Source organism: Ceratotherium simum, chromosome 13 (genome assembly GCF_057802395.1).
Source record: "Ceratotherium simum simum isolate JZ-2026a chromosome 13, ASM5780239v1, whole genome shotgun sequence".
Taxonomy (NCBI): domain Eukaryota; kingdom Metazoa; phylum Chordata; class Mammalia; order Perissodactyla; family Rhinocerotidae; genus Ceratotherium; species Ceratotherium simum.
Window position 1 is genome coordinate 30,698,458 of NC_141912.1, and position 19,956 is coordinate 30,718,413.

At 41.3% G+C, this 19,956-nt stretch overlaps 2 protein-coding genes across 7 annotated transcripts in view; one reads left to right on the top strand and one right to left on the bottom strand.

Moving 5' to 3' along the window:
- Positions 1–19,956, top strand: part of LOC101398910 (class I histocompatibility antigen, Gogo-B*0103 alpha chain-like) — a 334,177-nt gene that overhangs the window by 213,074 nt on the left and 101,147 nt on the right. The window lies entirely within an intron of this gene.
- LOC147915638 (uncharacterized) overlaps positions 1–19,956 on the bottom strand; it is a 68,638-nt gene that overhangs the window by 47,051 nt on the left and 1,631 nt on the right. The window contains exons 2-4 of one of the 6 annotated variants that reach the window (XR_015554058.1): positions 15,260–15,381; positions 6,745–7,304; positions 1,441–5,214 (exon numbers count right to left, since the gene is read on the bottom strand). The exons of the other annotated variants lie outside the window; for them this stretch is intronic. The gene's annotated coding sequence lies outside the window, so the exon portion shown is untranslated. Of the gene's footprint in view, positions 1–1,440; positions 5,215–6,744; positions 7,305–15,259; positions 15,382–19,956 lie in introns of those variants that run through there. 6 annotated transcript variants of the gene reach the window in all.

Here is a 19,956-nt window from a genome sequence, read left to right on the forward strand (position 1 = left end):
TTTGTCTTTTATTACAGTCTTTGTTTTAAAGACTATTTTTTCTGATATAAGTATAGCAACCCCAGCTTTCTTTTGGTTTCCTTTTGCATGGAATATCTTTTTCCACCTCTTCGCTTTCAGTGTGTTTGTCCTTACCTCCAAAGTGAGTCTCTTATAGGAGGCAGCATGTAGATGGGTCTTGTGTTTTTATCCATTCATCCACTCTATGCCTTTTGATTGGAGAATTTAGTCCTTTCACGTTTAAAGTATTATTGATAGGTATGTACTTTTGCCTTTTTAAAATCGTTTTCTGGCTTTTTTTTTAGTTCCTCTCTGTTCCTTTCTTCTCTTATTCTCTGCCTTTGTGGTTTGATGAATGTCTTTAGTGGTATGCTTAGATTACTTTCTCATTATCTTTTGGGTATCTACTATAGGTTTTGCTTTGTGGTTAACACAAGGATTACATATAATAACTTATATTCATACAAGTCTATTTTAAGTTAATAACAACTTAAGTTTGAATGCATTCTAAGGCTCTATATTTTTACTCCCCCCCTCAAAAGGTTTTATGTATTTTATGTCACATTTTACACCTTTTTGTTTTGTGTATCTATTAACAAATTATTATAGTTACAGTTATTTTTACTACTTTTGTCTTTTACCCTTCATGTTAACTTTATAAGTGATTAATCCACTAATTTTACTATATATTTATCTTTATTAGTGAGATTTACGCTTCCATATGTTTTCTTGTTACTAATTAGTGCCCTTTATTTTCAGGTTAAAGAAATCCCTTTAACATTTCTTGTAAGGCTGGTTTAGTGGTATAAACTCCTGTAGCTTTTGCTTGTCTGGTGTTGAACCCCTCTAGTGTATTTTTCAATGCAGTTATTGTATTCTTCAGCTCTGTGACTTCTATCTGGTACTTTCTTGTATTTTCTGTCTCTTTGTTGAAGTTCTCACTATGTTCATCCATTCTTCTCTAGTGTTCGATGAGCATCTTTATGACCATTACTTGGAACTCTTTATCAAGTAAATTACTTATCTCCATTTCCTTAAGGTTGTTTCCTGATATTTTGTCTTGTTCTTTTGTTTGGAACACATACCTCTGTTTCTTCATTTTATTTGACTCTCTGTGTTGGTTTCTATGTGTTAGATGAAACATCCACCTCTCTCAGTCTTGAAGGGTTGGCCTTGTGTAGGAGATAAAACTTATCATTCAACCTTGCCATAGCTCTTGTTTATCTATCTCTCAAACCTTTATGATTGTCAAGCAGCAAACCTGTTGGGTTTGTAACGTATTTAGCTATTGCGTGTATAATCATAACAGCACAAAAAGGAAAAAGAGGGAATAGAGATATAGAGCATAATGTTTTTATATCTCACTGAAATTAACTTAGTATGAATTGAAGTAGATTTTAATAAGATCAGATGTATATGGCAAGCCATAGTTCACCCACTAAGAAAATACTCAAAACTAGAGTGATAAAACATTAAAGGAATTAAAATATTACAATAGAAAACATCCACTTAATACAAGAAGAATCAGTAAAGGAAGAAAAGTGGAACAAAAAGGACATGAGACACATAGAAAACAGGAAATAAAATGGCATCATAACTCTAACTGCATCGATGTTAACACTAAATGTAATTGGAATGAAAAAGCCAATCAAAAGGCAGAGATTGTCACAAGGGATAAAAGAACAAGGTCCAACTATATGTTGTCTACAGTAGACACTATTGAGATTTATAGATACAAATAGATTAAAATTAAAAGGATGGAAAAAGATATACCAACAGCAAACAAGAAAGCTGGAGTGGCTACACTAATATCATATAAAATAGACTTTTAAAAAATTCTAGTAGAGATAAACAGGGACATTTTATAATGCTAAAAGGGCTAAGCTATCAGAAAAAAAGAGTATAAATGTATATGCACCTAATAACTGAGCACCAAAATACATGGAGATGGAACTGACAAAAATCAAAGGAGAAAGAGACAATACAGCAATAATAGTTGGAGACTTCAATACTCCACTTTCGGTCATGGATAGAACAACTAAACAGAAGATCAACAAGGAAATAAAAGATCTGAACAACACTATAAACCATCTAGACCTAATGGACATCTATAAATACTCTACCAAAAAATAGCAGAATATACATTCTTATCCAGTACAAATGGAACATTCTTTAGGATGGACCATATGCTAGGCCATAAAAAAATTAATAAATTTAAAAGGATAGAAATAATACAAAGCATGTTCTCTGACCACAATGGAATAAAATAGAATAGAAATCAATCAATAACTGAAAGAAATTTGGATAACTCATAAATATATGGAAATTAAGCAACACACTCCAGCATAACCAGTGGGTCAAAAAAAAGAAATCAAAAACAGAAATTAGAAAATACTTTGAGATTAAGAAAAATGAAGAGACAACATGCCAAAACTTATGGGATTCTAATAAAGCAGAGCTTAGAGGGAAATTTATAGCTATAAATGCCTACATTAAAAAGGAAAAAAGATCTCAAACCAATAACTTAACTTTCCACCTTAATACATGGTAAAAAGAAGAGTAAACTAAACCCAAAGGAAGCAGAAGGAAGGAAATAGTAAAGATTAGAGTGGAAAATAATGAACTAGAGAATAAACAATACAGAAGATCAATGAAATCAAACATGGTTCTTTGAAAAGATAGACAAAAAACAAATCATCCACTGAACTCACTAAAAAAATAGAAGACTCAAATTACTAAGATCAAAAATGAAACAGAAGACATTATTACTGACTTTACAATAAAGAAAAGAAATGAACAACTGTATGCCAATAAATAACTTAGATAAAATGGACAAATTTCTAGAAAGAAACAAATTACTGAATCTGATTCAAGAAGAAATAAACAATTTGAATATACCTAAAAAGTAAGACATGAAATCAGTAATAAAAAACTACCCACGAAGAAAATCCCAGGTCCAAATGGCTTCACTGATGAGTTCTACCAAATATTTAAAGAAGAATTAATACCAATTCTTCACAAACTCTTCCAAAAAGTGGAAGAGGAGGGAACACTACCCAACTCATCCTATGAAGCCAATAATATTCTGATACCAAACTCAAAGATATCGCAAGAAAACTACTGACCAATATCTCTTCTGAATAGAGATGCAAAAATCCTCAACAAAATCCTAGCAAACTGAATTCAGCAACATATAAAGAGAATTATATGCCATGACCAAGTGTCCATAATAAGTAAATCTATAGAGACAGAAAGTAGATTAGTGGTTGCCTAGGGCTGAGGGGATGTTGGAGGGAAATGGGGATGACTGTTTAGAAATATATGGGTATGTGGTGAAGAAAATGTTCAAAGAATGTTTTTGGAGTGATGAAAATGTTCTAAAATTGACGTGGTGATGGTTGCACAACTCTATGAATATACTAAAAACCACTGAGTTTAAATGATTGAATAATATGATATATGAATTACATCTCAATAAAACTATTCTAACAAAAAGTGATGGCTCACGTTTAATGAAGTAGAGATGCCAGAACTGCCATGGCAGACTGTAGAGAAAGAGATAAAAAGGCTCAGAGAAGTGGGCGTGCTAAATAGATACATCCCATGAAGCTAGAAAACTCACTAGATGACTATTTTCTTTGGAAGGGTCCAAAGAACACTGTTTATCAGAGATTAAGGAATGAGCAGGTGAGGGGAGTATCAGCCTCACTGTGTCTGCCCTTGGTAGGCTGGGGCTGGCTCTAGAAGATTATGTTACAGAACTTGGCTCCCTAGCATCAATGGGGATAATAGGATTCCAGAAAGCCAGAAGACAAGTGACAGCAAGGTAGAAGCAAAGTGAGCAAAATTGCCGAAACAACCAGCAATGTCAGAATGGAAGCTAGGAAATTTTGACTGCAAAAGATTCATGGAAATGGCTAATAGACCATTGTATTCCTAGGGGTAAGATAGTGAGGCAGCCTACAAGAGTGTCGCTTAATATTTTAACCAATAGATGAAGAAGGAATAAGGTGAAGGCTGAGATTAATGGCCCCAATAGAAAGTTATGATTCCTTGCCTGGTTTCCAGACCTAAGCCAGTTCTCAGATTCAGAATCCTTCAACTAAAGGAGAGGGCTTTACACACTAACACCACGGCTAGTGTGTACAGTAGTAATCTTCGAGTCCTTCACTAAAGGACTCAATGGCCATTTATCCATACACTGAAGAAAGGGAATACCCAGATATTTGCTAAGTCTATTAGATACAAGGTCCAATTTGACACTAATTCTTGGGGAACCAAAGAACCATCATGGACTCCCATTACAGGAGAGGCATAGCAGGACCAGGAAATAATTTGCACCATATCTCAGGTCCACCCAAATCTCAGTGGGTTCTCTGTGTCCACATATCCACTTTGTGGTCATTCCCCTGGTTTCCAAATATGTAATTGGAATGGACATGTTTAGCAGTTGCCAGAATCCTCACATTGGTTCTTTGACCTGTGGAGTAAAAGCCTGGTAGTAAGACAGGCCAAGTGGGAGCCCCTGAAACAGCCTCCCAACCTCAGCAGGGACAGACAATAAAAACAACATTGTATCTTGAGAGTAATGAAAGAGATTAATACCACCCTCAAATATATAAAAGATGCAGGGGCAGAGGGCAGCCCCATATAATATAAACATTTCATTAACCAGTCTGGTTCTTGCAAAAATTGGAAGGATTATGGTGGTTAATAGTGGACTGCTGGAAATTTAACTCCAATTAGCCTAATTGCAGCAGATGTGCTGATTGTGATACGTTTAATAGAGCAGATTTATACAGCCTCTGGTACATGATAAGGTTATTGATGCCTAAACATATTCTTTAACTCAAGTTAGTTGCATAAACAAGTGGCTGAAACCCTCATGTCACCAGCACTGTTGTACCTTTGCCTTTTCCTCAGCTCTCACTTATGATCTAATGGGGAGTTCCTATGACCAGCTGATATAAGAAAAAACATAAACTTGGTTCACAAATGTGTCAGTTCAGTATGCGGATGTGAGCCAAAAAGGGACTGTTGCTGCACTATAGCCCCACTCTGGACAACAGACGACAGTGTTGAGTGAACTTCCTTCCAATGGGCAGAGCTTTAGTTGCTGCTCCTACTCATCCATTTTGTGTAGAGACAGAAGTGGCCTCAGGTAAGAATATGCACAAACTCACAGGCAGTAGCAACAGCTTAACTAGGAGGGTCCTGGAAGGAACAAGATTAGAAGATCAGGGACAAGCATATGTGGAAAGAGGCATATAGTAGACACAAAGTGTTAGGATCTTTTGTATCAAGTGTTAATGCCCACCAGAAATTATCCACCATACAAGAGACACTAAAGTGCACAGGATGACTCAGCCAGTAAACGTTAGCCAGCCTCTGTCCTTAGCCACCCCAGAGCTTGCACAACAGTCTCATGAAAGAAGTATCCATGGTTGCAGAGAGGCGCAGGTCTAACAGTATGGGCTCCCTTTCACCAAGGCTGATGTAGTTACTGCCACAACTGAATGTCTGATCTTCCAGCAACAGATAAACTCCAATGTGGTACCATCCCTTGAGGAGAACAACCAGCCACTTGGTGGCAAGTAGATTACACTGTTACTCTTCCATCCTGGAAAAATCAAGGATTGATCTTGATCTGGGTTGACTTGTATTCCAGGTATGAGTTTGCCCTTCCTTCCCAGTGTCTCACTCAGAAATATTATCTAAGGGTTCACATAGGTAAGATTTTCTAATATGGGACCCTACACAATGCTGCCCCAGACAAAGAGACCTATTTTATGGCAAAGGCACGACCGTGAAATCTACTGGTCCTACTCCATACTGCATCACACAGAAGCTGCCAGCTTAGAGAACTGGAATGATCTCTTCAAGGTGCAGCTGTGGTACCACCTTGCAGATGACACCTTGCAAGGATGGGTGCTATCCTTCAGAATGAAGTATCCCCCAAGATTTAAACCAATAGCTATTATATAGTTCTGTGTCTCCAATAGGTAGAATAAGCAGGTCTCTGACAACCAGGGGTGAAAGAAGGAGTGACTCTTCACCATCACTCGCAAGAACCCAATTGGGTGGGGCCATACGGGTGGCGTAGTGGTTAAGTTCACAGGTTCCGCTTAGCCGGCCTAGGGTTTGCCGGATCAGATCCTGGGCGTGGACCTACTCACTGCTCATCAAGCCATGCTGAGGTGGCATCCCACATCCTACAACTCTACAATTATGCTATACAACTATGCACTGGGGCTTTGGGGAGAAAAAGAAAATAAGAGGAAATTGGCAACAGATGTTAGCATAGGGCCAATGTTCCTCAAAAAAAAAAAAGAACCCAATTGGTGTATTTATGCTTCCCACCCTCTCAATAGGCTCTACTGGATTAGAGGTTTGGGTTCCCAAAAGAGGGTGATTCCACTAAGAATCACAGTAAGAGTCTCATTACATGTAAGCGCTATAGCTGTCAACTGTTCAATTTGAGCTCCTCATGCCAGTAGACCAGTGGGCAAAGGAAGGAGTTACCACATGGGCAGGGATAACTGATCCCGATCATCATGAGGAACACACCATGTGATCCATGCCTCCCATGGGGCATCTCTCGGAATTCTCATGTCCATTTTTAATTGTAAATGAGCAGATATTGCAACCACAAATAATAAACGTCTAGAAGCCAGAGACTCGACCCCTCAGGGATGAGGAAATAGGTCAAATCAATAGGCGAACCTAGACCAGCAGATGTGTTACCTGAGGTTGATGGTAGAGGAGGAGGTGAGTTGTGGTCTTGGAACCAACTGCAGCAGGGAGGACTTTCATTTATGCCACTACTGGTCCTAATCGTTTTCTTGCAATTTCCCTAGACATCGTGACCCAACAAGATGGAGTAAACTTAATGTAAGAAGAAAGTGGAAGTGAGGGGTGCAAGGGATGGACTGTAGCAGGTGCTTTTGGTACCCCACCCAGATTCCCTTTCCCAGGCCAGAACACCCTGTTCTCAGCTGCAGTGAGTGATGTTGCAGAAGACTCACAGCTGCCCCTTCTCCAGAGAATTGCCTTCAGCTCATGGAAGATGCTGGTGACCACACAGCCAATTTTGAAGAACCAGGCTCCTCAAGGGCTATACAAAGCACAGTAAGCCCTGGCCTATAAATTGTGGAGACTCTTAAATTACAAAACAAGAGCTCTGAATGCTAGAACTCTGAATCATACTGCTTCTCTTCTCCTCTCCCCATCTTTCCTTGCCTCCTTCTTCTCTTTCACATTTCTCCTCTCCTCAATGTGTGTCCTCTTCTCCACTTCCCCTCCACCTAGAAAATTAGAAGTAAATATTTTATAATCTTATGATAGCAAACAGCTTTCTAAACATAATGCAAATCCAGAAGCAACAAAGTAAAAGGCAGATTGATCTGACATTTTATGTTTGAAATTTTGGTATGGCAAAAACAACAACATATGGAAAGGTATTATTATCCATAGTATCTATAAAGAGGATTTATAAATCAATAAGACAAGATCCATACACATGCCCTTGTGTGTGCTTTACTCTTCCTTCCTCTGGAAGAAAATGACCACAGCAACCCTAGGAGCCACGTAATAAACATGGTACAAACTCTGTCAGCCTGAATCCCTGAATGATTGTGTGGAGCAGATGGTGCTGCCTCCCAACCTCCCCAACACACTGCTCAGTTAGAACCACACTGGGCAGCTTAGAGGCAAAAATAACCTTCTATTGTGTTGAGCCAGTGAAATTTTGGAATTTATTTGTTATAACAAATATGTTACATATATATAAGATATATATATATATATATATATATATATATATATATATAAAATGTGGCATATATATTAAAATATGTTATGTATTTAACAGAGATATGTTGAATATGTGAGATTTTATATATATATATATATATAAAGAATTATCATATTATATATATATATATATTCTTTCATCAACAGTCAGGGTCAGAACACTAACATACTGGGGAGAGGAGAAAAGCCAAGCTTTGCATTGTTATATTAAATTTGAGATTCAAGTTTTAACAAGATTGATTTTTAAAATACTGCAGTGAGGCTATTCTAGTAACATAAAGTACCCATAAAATCACAGATGTGCCCAGAAATTTGTTCAGGGATCCACTATCCAGTAGGAAGAAAGGGACAAACAAAGCAGAGTTGGATGCCAATAACAGAAATACACATATATAATATTTTCATGGGTTTTTTTTTTTTGAAAATGGATTGAATAATCTGTTTTACTTGTTTAGTGTAGCAGAGTTGAGCAGGTATAGTGCCCAGAATAATATGAATAAGTTGTAGCCATATCTGGAAGAAGAAAGTGGAAAATGTGGAGGTAACATTGGAAATAACCCCTTCTTATTCTTGGAAATGCTTGAGAGGGTCTTTGCAGGGGCTGGAGAGCCTAGTGAGTAGTTGTAGCCAGGGCCTGGAAAATGTGCTCGAGGCTCCTTCCCTCCCATTCTTGTTAGCAGAATAGGGAGCAGGTCTGAATCTGCTCTTCAGGAGAACAGGCCGATGCAGCCACTGAGATCCAGGAACTGCCACTTTCTAACAAGCTTGAATCCTTGACCAGGGACCTGCTATTGTATCAAAGTGGCACAGATGTCTCTGTCTTGCTGTCCCAGTAAATACGCAGAGCATTTGGGGGGGCGGTCCTCACTCCTGGAACGCTGGCCATGGGAATACAGTCCACTGTGCCAACCTAAGCACACTCCCCCAAGGGACAATGAGAATGTGGAGATCAGTGTGTTCTGGTCCTTCCCTGCTTACAAATATTCCTTGATATGTTTTACACATGCACCACGTGGCACTGAGGCATGTGTGCCTGTCCCTTTGAATCACATCTGGGTTATATATTGAAGGGCTTCTCCAGGATTATTCTGACTCCAGCTACACCATGGACTAATCCCTATCCTGATGTAACAAAGGGGCAGTGAACAGTATTACAGCCCAAGCACTGAAAAGTGGGCAGCATTAGACTGTTTTACATTTATGAGCAGGATCATTTAACTGCAAGACAGCAGGTGTTTCAGCTGTCAGTAGGAAATATGATTGTTTTTAAGGAGAAAGGACTTTTTTTCAGTTTTAGGAGGACCAGACTCAAAAGAGTATAATGGCAGAAGAATGGATACAGATGCAGGAAGCCGCCTCATCCAAGTTGGGAAGGCATCAGTAACACAGAGTCCCCGGCTTTTTCCTCCTCCCTCTCTCCATCCTCCCTGCATCTCTGGTCCAGCAGTGGCGGCAGCAGTGTGGAGCTCAGAGCCCCAACGGAGGAACTGAGGTCCAGCATCACCTGCAAAAGTAATGAGGAACCAGGACTTGCCCATTAGATAAAAGAGGGAAATGAGTGTCCTCAAGGTTTTAAGGGAGGGCTGGTCCAGGCATGGGGTGTGGCCGATTCTGTAGCTCTTCTATATTCACCATGCCAAGTAGGGAGCAAGCTCAAGGTAGAATATATTAAATGATAGCATTTGCACCCTCCCATAGAGGTCTCAGAATGTCCCGTGATCGTGTCCTTACTGGTCCTTGAATGGAAACTTGGTAAAGTGAAGAGCTGCAGGGACTGGCAGGATAACATTGCAAATGTGTATAAGAATATCTTTTGAGGGGCCGGCCCCGTGGCTTAGTGGTTAAGTGCTCGCGCTCCGATGCTGGCGGCCTGGGTTTGGATCCCGGGCGCGCACCGACGCACCGCTTCTCTGGCCATGCTGAGGCCGCGTCCCACATACAACAACTAGAAGGATGTGCAACTATGACATACAACTATCTACTGGGGCTTTGGGGGAACAATAAATAAATAAAATTATAAAAAAAAAAAAAAAATCTTTTGAGATCACAGGAAATACAAAAGAGAGAGAAACAATTTAATAATACCATGAGAAAGCCATTCACCAAATTCAGAATACGAAACATTCTGCAGGACGAGTGACCTGGTTTCTCCAAGAAATCAAAGGCTAAAAGAAAGGTGGGGGAGAGGTGTGGGGGCTGGTGTATTATAGAAGAGAGGACACTAAAGAGACACAACAATCAATTGCCAAGTGTGGACCTTGTCTGGATCCTGTTCCAAACCGCCCAAGTGAAAAAGACAACTTGAAGATCACAAGGGACATTTGAACACGCACCGAGTATTTAGTGAAATTAGGGAATTATTGTTCATTTTGTTAGGTATAATAATAGCATGATTATTATGTTAAAAAAAATAATCCTGGGCCGGCCCCGTGGCTTAGCGGTTAAGTGCACGCGCTCTGCTGCTGGCGGCCCGGGTTCGGATCCCGGGCGCGCACCCACGCACCGCTTCTCCGGCCATGCTGAGGCCGCGACCCACATACAGCAACTAGAAAGATGTGCAGCTGTGACATACAACTATCTACTGGGACTTTGGGGGGAAATAAAATAAATAAATAAAATCTTTAAAAAACAAATAATAACCCTTATCTATGAGAAGTGCACACTAACCTATTTAACTTTGAAATTATTTGTAAAGGATTTGCTTTTAAAATAATCCAGGAATGAATCCACACTGATAGAGATAAATGATTGATTACATGTATGTGTGTGTGTGTGTGTATATATATAATATATATATATATATATATATAAAATAGAGGAGACAAAATCTCCTATGCAGAAGAATTCCAAATAATTTATATTCATACTCTATCTTCAAGGAGAGAGAGTACAACTCCTCCCTCCTTAATTGTGGGCAGTGCATAGTGACTTCTTTCCAAAGATAAATTATGGAAAGGGAAGGGAGAATAACTTTACAATGGAGAAATGTGATGAACGTGACCTCAGCCAGGTGATCAGGGGCTATGTCAATAGTGATAAATCATGTTAACGGCATACACTCTTGCTATGATGTAATGAAAGTGGTACTTCACCTCTGTGGTTTTCATTCCCCAAACCCATAACCCTAGACTTATTATGAAAAAACAAAAACACCACCAAATTCCAATAGAGGCACATTCCACAAAATACCTAACCTCTACTCCTCAATACTGTCAAAGTCATCAGAAACAAGGAAAGTCAGAAATTATCACAGCCAAGAGGACCCTGAGGAGACATGACAACCAGATGTAATATGGCATTCTGGATGGGATCCTGGAACAGAAAAGACTATTGGTGAAAACTAAGGAAATATGAAAAATTTATGGACTGTAGTTAATCATAATGCATCAATATTGGTTCGGTAATTGCAACAAATGAACCATACTAATGTTAGATGTTGATAATACTGGAACCTGGGTGTGGGGTATATGGGAATCCTCTCTACTATCTTCTCAATCTCCCTGTAAATCTAAAACTATCATAAAAATAAAGTCTATTTAAAATAAATACTCCAGAGGGAAAAAACTGGGAGAAATAGATGAAACATGATGGGTAGAATATTGATAATTATTGAAGGTGATGATGGGTAATATGGAGTCATTATACAATTCTCTCTACTTTTGTATATTTGAAAATTTCTATAATAAAAAGGTTGAAAAAGATATACAGAGATAGGGGCCAGCCCGGTGGCATAGCAATTAAGTATGCACGCTCCACTGCGGCAGCCCCGGGTTCGCAGGTTCAGATCCTGGGCACACACCAATGCACCAACGCACCACTTGTCAAGCCATGCTGTGATGGCATCCCATATAACGTAGAGGAAGATAGGCACGGATGTTAGCCCAGGGCCAGTCTTTCTCAGCAAAAAGAGGAGGACTGGCATCGGATGCTAGCTCAGGGCTGATCTTCCTCACAAAAAAAAAAAAAAAAGGTACATAGAGGTAAGTACAAGAAGAAACTGTTTAAAGCATTAAAAGTGGCTGCTTTTTTTATTTTGGTAAAATATAAACATAAAATATACCATTTTAACCATTTTTTAAGTGTACTGTTCTGTGACATTAAGTACATTCACATGGAGCAATCATCACCATCTTCCATCTCCAGAACTTTTTCATCTTCCCAAACTGAAACTCTGTACCCATTAAACAATAACTCCTCATTCCTCCTCCCACCAGACTCTGGTATCCACCATTCTACTTTCTGTCTCTATGAATTTGACTACTCTAGGTACATCATATAAGTGGAATCGTACCATATTTGTCCTCGTGTCTGGCTTATTTCACTTAGCATAATGTCTTCAAGGTTCATCCACGATGCAGCATGTCATAATTTCCTTCTTTTCAAGGTTGAAAAATATTGCATTGTATGTAAAACACATTTTGTTTATCCATTCATCTGTTGATGGACATTTGGGTTGTTTCTACTCTTTGGTAACTGTGAATAATTCTGCTATGAAGGTAGATGTACAAATATCTGTTTGGTCCCTGTTTTTACTTCTTTAAAGTTTTTGCCCAGAAGTGGAAGTGTTGGATCATATGGCAATTCTGTTTAATTTGCTGAGAAATCAGAAGTGGTTGCATCTAAGGAATAGAAATCCCAGTAAGGAGTGTTGGAGCAGGGAACTATTCCTGTCCCTGAAAGCTTCAAGTTTTCATTATAAGCTTTGTAGAACTGTTTTTAAATGACATATGATGAAAATGAAAATAAAGTGCACACTAAGCCTTGTTTGCGCTGGGCACTGGAGATACAGGGAGGGAGCCCAGAGTCCTCTGGAGAAGAAGCTGGTTACAGAACAGTGTGAGCACAGGTGCCATGCAGAGGGGTCTCCAGGTGCAAATGTATGCAGACGTAGCCATCTAGGGAGATGCTTTGCAGTGGCATGTAGAGGTGCCCTAGAGGAGGTGGTGCTGGGAATGGAGGGGAGAGGGATGACATTCTAATTTGAAGAACTGGCGATTTAAGCTCAGGAATGATGACAACAATGAAATTCTTGAATTACATTGTGCAATTGGCCTGTCTCAGAACTAACGCTTTAAAATCTTGCCTTCTTTATGTCCTTTAAATTTGGTCTCAAATTTAGCTTCTGTATCTTCCTTGGTCTGAGTCTCAGTTCTAAAATTGGTCCTGATTCCAGGGTAGGAGTTTCTCTGACTCCTCTCCTTTGAAATCCCAGAGCCTGAAATTTCCCATTGGTCTCAAAGAAGACCACATTCAGGAGAAAACCCAGGAACCCTGTGTCCTACCCAGCATGTGAAGCTGAGGGCCATGGGGTGCTAATCCAATTCCAAAAGAACCATCTGCCTCCTGTGCTCTCAGATCCTGATGGAATGCCCAGCACGCCTGTGGGAATCCAGGTGTCTTCATAAAGGAGAATATGTTCCAGCACTTTTATATAATAAAAGTTTTAGAGAAAGGCGTGTCTTAGTGATACTGCACAAACTAACCTGTGGCCAAAAACAATTCAGAAAATGTATTAAGACTCTTTAGATTTCTCAAAACTATGAAATCTTAAAATCAGATATTGATGGGAAAACACTATATAATTGAATGGATAAATGTACGGTATGCCAATCAGCCAAAAAACATTGCATACATTTAATGTAGATTTAATTTTTTCCTTCAAAAAGTTATTAAAAAATTAAATGCAGCTTAGAAGTGATGAAAGAGATGACATATTTTGAAGACTTTCCAGGTGCCAGGTGCCAGGCAAAATCAGCTGTTCAAACCACCTGGAGAAGCACAGACTCCCCATGGAACCCAGTGACAAACGACCCTGTGTTCCTTGTCTACCTGAGAGGTTGCTCCTCTAGATGTCAACCTCCACAGTCCCTGCTATCAGACAGGTGATGAGGAGGAGGTCACCAGCAGTGTTTCTGATCCTGGCTAAGATGAAGAGGGGATTTGGTCTGCAAAGAAGACAGGAAGTGAAGAAACAAAGACTCCCAGATCTAACACCTGGTGAGCCCAAACACTCCCCCAGGGAAGGCTCATGGCTAGAAAGATGAGGAAGGTAACAGTCTCCAATCTCTATGCTGCCCCATGTGGCCAAGCTCTCCCTTACTCCAACTTAGAATAGTGTCCCAGGGAGCCCACAGTGGTGAACATTGTAAATACGTCTTTGCTCAGCTCCAGAACAGATCACCATGGCCACCCACTCCTGGGAAATCCTATTCTCTTTCTGTGTATTAGTTAGGATATTAATTCAGGTGTGTTCATCAGATACTCAAATAAAAGTGGTCTAAATAGGATAGAAGCTTGTATGTGTCACACAAGTGAGGCATGTGGTCCAGGGCTGCTAGGGTGACTCTGCACCATGAGGTTGTCCAGGGATCCAGGTTCCTATGACCTTCCTTCTCTGCTGTTCCTGGGATGTTGCTCTTATTTGCATGACTCAAGGTACCTAAGGCCATGTCATGGTCCATGAGCAGGACAGGGAGAGCAGGGAAGGAGAAGGGAAGCCCTTCAAAGGCAAAACCCACAACTTCACATCTGCTTCATCATATTGGCCAGAACTTAGTTACATGGACATAGCTACTCTCAAAGGGGGCTGGAGAATGAATGTAGCTTTTAATCTGTGTGGCCCTGTGCCCAGATAAAATTCTATTACTATGGAATAACGATGATTTTTGCTATACTTTGTAAATTTTTAAAAATCATAGCACCAGAATTGTCATTATGAATATCTTAAACTGAACCAGATTTGTATGTAAAAAATGGAATAATCTCAGAACATATTAATTGAAAAAAAAGTACAGGTAGAGTGTGTAGTGACCTGAAAGGGAAATCTCTGTAATACTGTGGAAACTGGTAACAGTGGTTGGCTCTAGGAAGGAATTTAGAAGAACTGTGTATGGGACTGAAAAGGAAATTTACGTTTTACTGTATACAGCTTTATTATTTGAATTTTTTAAACCGTGTGCATGTATGTTTTGACTTTGTTAAATTAACACTTGTTAAGTGGAGCACAGAGTGTGGGACAGTGGACTAGTTTAACAATAGACCACAAGAGAAACTGGAATAGAGACGTTTATTACTCACAGCTCCTGGAGGAAGTACACGACATGCCTCAAGGGGACACATGGGGAGATAAAGTCAGGGTGCAGGCAGATTGATAGACAAGACCTGGGGCATAAGCTTTTATTAGGTTCCATGGGTGGAGTGCTTTGGGGTTCCCAGGCTAAGCCCAGATTGGTCAATTCAAGCCAAAAAGAGCAGAGTTTGGTGAGGTTCTGTCAATACAACCAATCTATAAATCAAAATTGGGGGGAGTTTATTATGAGCCAGATCTAAGGCCTATATAGTCCAGAAGAGTCCTTTCACAAAGGAATGGAGCACTCCAAAGAAGTGGGGGTGTACAGAGTGGTCATATACCATCAAAGAGCATGTATCACATATGATTGGAATGTACCTTTTACAACAGTCATGAGATTGCTTTGCCAGCACAGGATTTCACACAGCAGTTGATGAACACAGCAGGTAACAGGTCTGTGGTCTCGAGCTGGGTGGTCACAGCAGATCAGCAATCAATCCCTAGCATAGGGAGAGACGCTTAAGGAAATGCAGATGTGGGGGAAGTTACTTTATCTTTAAGGGCATTGTTCTTGTCTATGGGACATAGTAAATACTTAAAGCAGATATACAATGCATGCTCAACAGCCATGTCAGGCCCTTTTGGAAAAACAAGGTCAGGCATTAGTTTTACAAAAATGGCTTCCTCGTATACTCCCATATATCCTATCCCTTGTCATTTATTTATCAGTCCTAAGGAGCCACAAGGGGAAAGCCCTGGGAGGCAAGGGAGACTGTTGCTCACAGGGCTGATCAGGAAGTCATATCAGGAACTCACATTTCTTTGAGACTCTGCAGGCTGTTATCTAAGACATGCAATTGCAGGAGGGGCTAGTGTCAGTTCAAGGTCCCTGCAGGCCCCTTGGCCACACAAAATGAATGCTGAGGCAGAAATATCATGGAGTAGTTTAGCTAAACTCTAGACAATGTATTGGCCAGTTGAAATCAATTTTGAATTATCAAAGAAAAACTCACTTTTTTTAGCAAACATTTATTAGGCCGTTATTATGTGTCAGATTCTCTGCTGGGCCTCCTTGAGTGAAACATCAAGGAATTCACAATGGGGCTGAATCAGCTGGTAAATGCAACATATAATTAGTGCTAGGAAACCACTTCCAGGAGGAAGCAATGTCTAACCTGAGACCTGGGGGAGAAGTAGAGTGAGTCTAGGGAAATGGACAAAGGAAACCTTTTAGGGAATCAGCATCACAAACAAAGGCGAGAAAGAGGGAGAGGGAGAGGGAGGGAGAGAGAGATGGAGGGAGGGAGGGAGAGCCCACACACGTGAGGAGTGTGGAGGAACTGTCAGCAGATCAGTGTGGAGATTAGAGAGAGAAGAGCACAGGGACAAAAGCAGGAGGGGAGTGGTGACCATGCTCCAGATCTCAAAGGTCATCTCAGCTTGAAGAGATCCTTGGCTTTTCACCAGAGAACAACATGCAGCATATGGCTGCATTGAAGCTAGGGAGAACCCTGATCAGATGTGCATTCTAGAAGAATCTCTCTGGTGAAGTGTGAAGAATGAACAGAGAGACACTAGACTAGCTACATGGAGAAGGGGAGTGGGCAGGGAAAAGCATCGCAGAAACAAAAGGGAGACTACTAAGATGGAGGAAGGGAGTAGAAACGACCCAGAGAGTTCTGAGGGATCAATCTAGTGTTTGGCGTTGGAGCAGCAGCATGTGGAAAATGAGGTAGGAAAAAAGAATGGTCCCCAAATGGTCAGCATTCCACTTTGGGAAATGAAATAGGACAAGGGATTCTGGTCCATAACTTAAGGATGGGGTGGATTCTTATGTTGTTGGTGATCAGGCAGGAGTTAAGTTTAGTCCCACTGTACAATTATTGAGTGCCAGGTCTGCTGCTCCCTGCTGGAGACATAAGGAAATCAAAGGTATATACCTCATCCCTTTGTGATTTATATGTCTGCTTCTGATGAGGAACTTGCCAATCCACGACTTTCCAGGACTCCCACTAATTTTGTGGAGTCCCTGTTTGGGAAGTGAGCTGAGACTTGGAGAGTTTCATTTGGACTAAAACTTGGTAGGAAGGCTTGGTTAGAAGACACCAATTTCCTAATATAATTGACTAATTAATACAGGAGAAACAAAATGACCAGAAGATAAGCTGAATGAAGGGAAGGAAACAAAGTGGAATCACAAGAAGTGACTTTGTGGGATCCCATATGAGAGGCCACTGGAAGAAATAGTGGAACCCAGGATTTGCTGGCAGGATGACACATGGAAGAGAAAACCAGTTCAGTTTAGTGATGGTGCTTTCCTAGAGATGTAGGACATCTGAAAAGTGAAGGGGAAAATGTTCAGAGACGATGCTGTCTCAGGTTCACACAGAACTGGGGAGAAATCTTTCCAATGAAAACTTTGATTCTTGTATCCAGGATTGTGCTTTGATAAACACAGCTCAGCTCTGCAGATCATCTTGTCCAGTGTGTAACCCACAGTTATAATGATCTTGTTCAGTGATTGTCCAGCCTATGTGTGAACACATCCACGGCAGAGGCCTCGATAGCTCCCGCTCCTGCTTTCTCTGACCTGGAACGTCCCTGTGCAGACAGAGTCTAAGATGGTGCCCAGTGATCCCCGCCTCCTGGGACTCACATTCTTGTGGAATCTCCTCCCACTGAGTGTGGGAGGGACTTGTGACTATCTTCTAACCAACAGAATATGGCAACAGTGATGTCACTCCTATGATTAGATTATGTAAGACCATGACTTTCATCTTGCTAGTCTCTGTCTACTGCCTTCTGTTCTGGCAAGCTTTGAAGTAAGCTGTCCTCTTGGAAAGGCCCACATGGCAAGAAACTGATGTCAGCCTCCAGCCAACATTCAGCAAGAAACTGAGGCCCTCAGTCTAACAGCCGACAAGTAGTGAATCCCTCCAACAACCACATGAGCTTGGAAGTGGATCCTCCCCCAGTTCAGCCTTCAGAGAAGAGCCCAGCCCAGGCCGACAATCTGATTAAAGCCTTGTGGGGAAGTCTGAAGGAGAGGACCCAGCAAAGCCATGCTTGGACTCCTGACTCATAGAAACTAAGAGAAAATAAATGTTTTATTTTAAGCTGCTAAGTTTGTGGTAATTTGTTACAGAGCAATAGATAACTGATAAAACCTCCCATAGGTTTTACTCAGTTAAATGACCCTTAGGGACATTTAAAACTACTCTTCCCTAGGGCAGCCTTTCCCTTTCTTGAAGACACACATCCTGCTTTCTCTTTACCAGCATAAATGTCAAGTTCTCCTACTGTCCTAGTTGCTTTCCTCTCACCATCCAGGAGGCCCCAGTGGGGAGCAGCAGGCAGGGTGAGAGTAAATGGCTAGTCCTCTCCTCACGTTTTCCCCTTGGAGAGCAGATGTGGCCAGGAAGTCAGTTGGAAGAAGAGAAGTTGGGCAAGCAGGGAATGGAAGGAGATGAGTGAACACCTCAGTGTCTCTCAGGCCCATGTGAGGCTGTGCTTTCGAGTTGTGAAATAACACAGTGAGGAGTAAACTCTGCATGGCCATGGCTGGTCTTCACCCCTTTAGCATTCTGGACAGCCCACCTCACACCCTAAATGTAAACACCATTGATTCCCTTCAGCCCAGATGCGACATTCCCTTCCTACCACCTCCAGCAAACACACTCCATCAGCCAACAGAACCAACTCTCCTGTCATTTCAAACCCATGTCTCACCGGTAGACACTGTGAGAAGTGCGATAGACTCCCAACCAGTCTCAGGGCCTGGAGGGGAAGGGAAGCTGTCAGAGTCCACAGGAGGAGGTGACCCTTAATGAGGCAGGTGAACAGTGTACAGGAGTCAACATGACAGAGTGGGAACTTGGGCTCAGCAGTCAGACTTTTGTTAAAGTCATGGTTCAATCATTTGAAAGCCACTTCACTTTTTGGAGGCCTCAGTTTCCTTGTCTGTAAAATGGAGTTGAAAGCTGTCCCTATCTCCTTTGGGTCTTATTAGGTTTAGATTATCTAATTCATGTAAATCCCTTAAGTCAGTGCCTGATACTTTTATAATCCTGAATCCTGTAAAGGGAGGGTGTCCACCCATTTAGCTCCTGTTTCTTTACTCCAAGTGTGATGAAGACCAGTTCTTCCCAATAGTCATCATTCTGACTCCCTTCTTATTTGCTTGCAATTGGAAAACTATTATGTCCCTTACAACCCATGGGGTGCAGATGGGGCCACCAGTAAAAGGCCAGGGTGGAGCCCAGGATGAGGAAGTCTTAGAGCAACACATAGACAAACACACACACACACACTCTCACACACATAAACACCCATACATGCTTATGTATATACATATACACACATACGTGTTTATATACACACATGAACCCACAGAGAGACACACATGCACATTATACACTCCCTTCAGATTTGACAATTTGGTTTGGGGCCTGGTTTACTTTATCTCTTATAAGAAATTCTGGATCCTAATGGAGAAAGACCTGGGAATTTTTGTCCAGTGAGAATGAATTTCTCTCCCCAGACACTCTGGTACTTCTGGGCCTCATGTGGCCCTGCTCCTGGAACCCTCACAGAGGAGTGGTGGATTGGAACTTAGATCAAGATCCTGGAGTCCAGAGATAGCCACATGCACTGGCCCACCCTGGGAATTGGGGCTTTGGGAGTCCCGCAGGTCACCAGCCTCCCACCTTATCTGTAGCTTCTCAGCCCGCCCTCCCACAGCCAGGGGTCCCTCCTGGGCTTTGCTGCACAGCAGGGTGTCTGCACACTGGCTCCAGAAGCAACAGGAGCAGGATTTGTAATTTAACTCCTTGGGTGAGACACTCTTAGATCAGAAGGAGGAAGCCCAGATCCTCTTCCCCACCTGAGCTCTTGTTCCTCCAGAACACAAGCCCTGTGACCACAGCTCCAGCAAACACAACTCCAATGACGAAACCTCCAAGGAGATCCTGGCAGGTAAATCCTCCCTCAATTGGGAAGGTGGGCTGAGAAGGTGGCTCTGAGAAAGGAAGGAAAAGTGAAGGACTCTGATCCCCAGATCTGAGTCCTGACCCTGC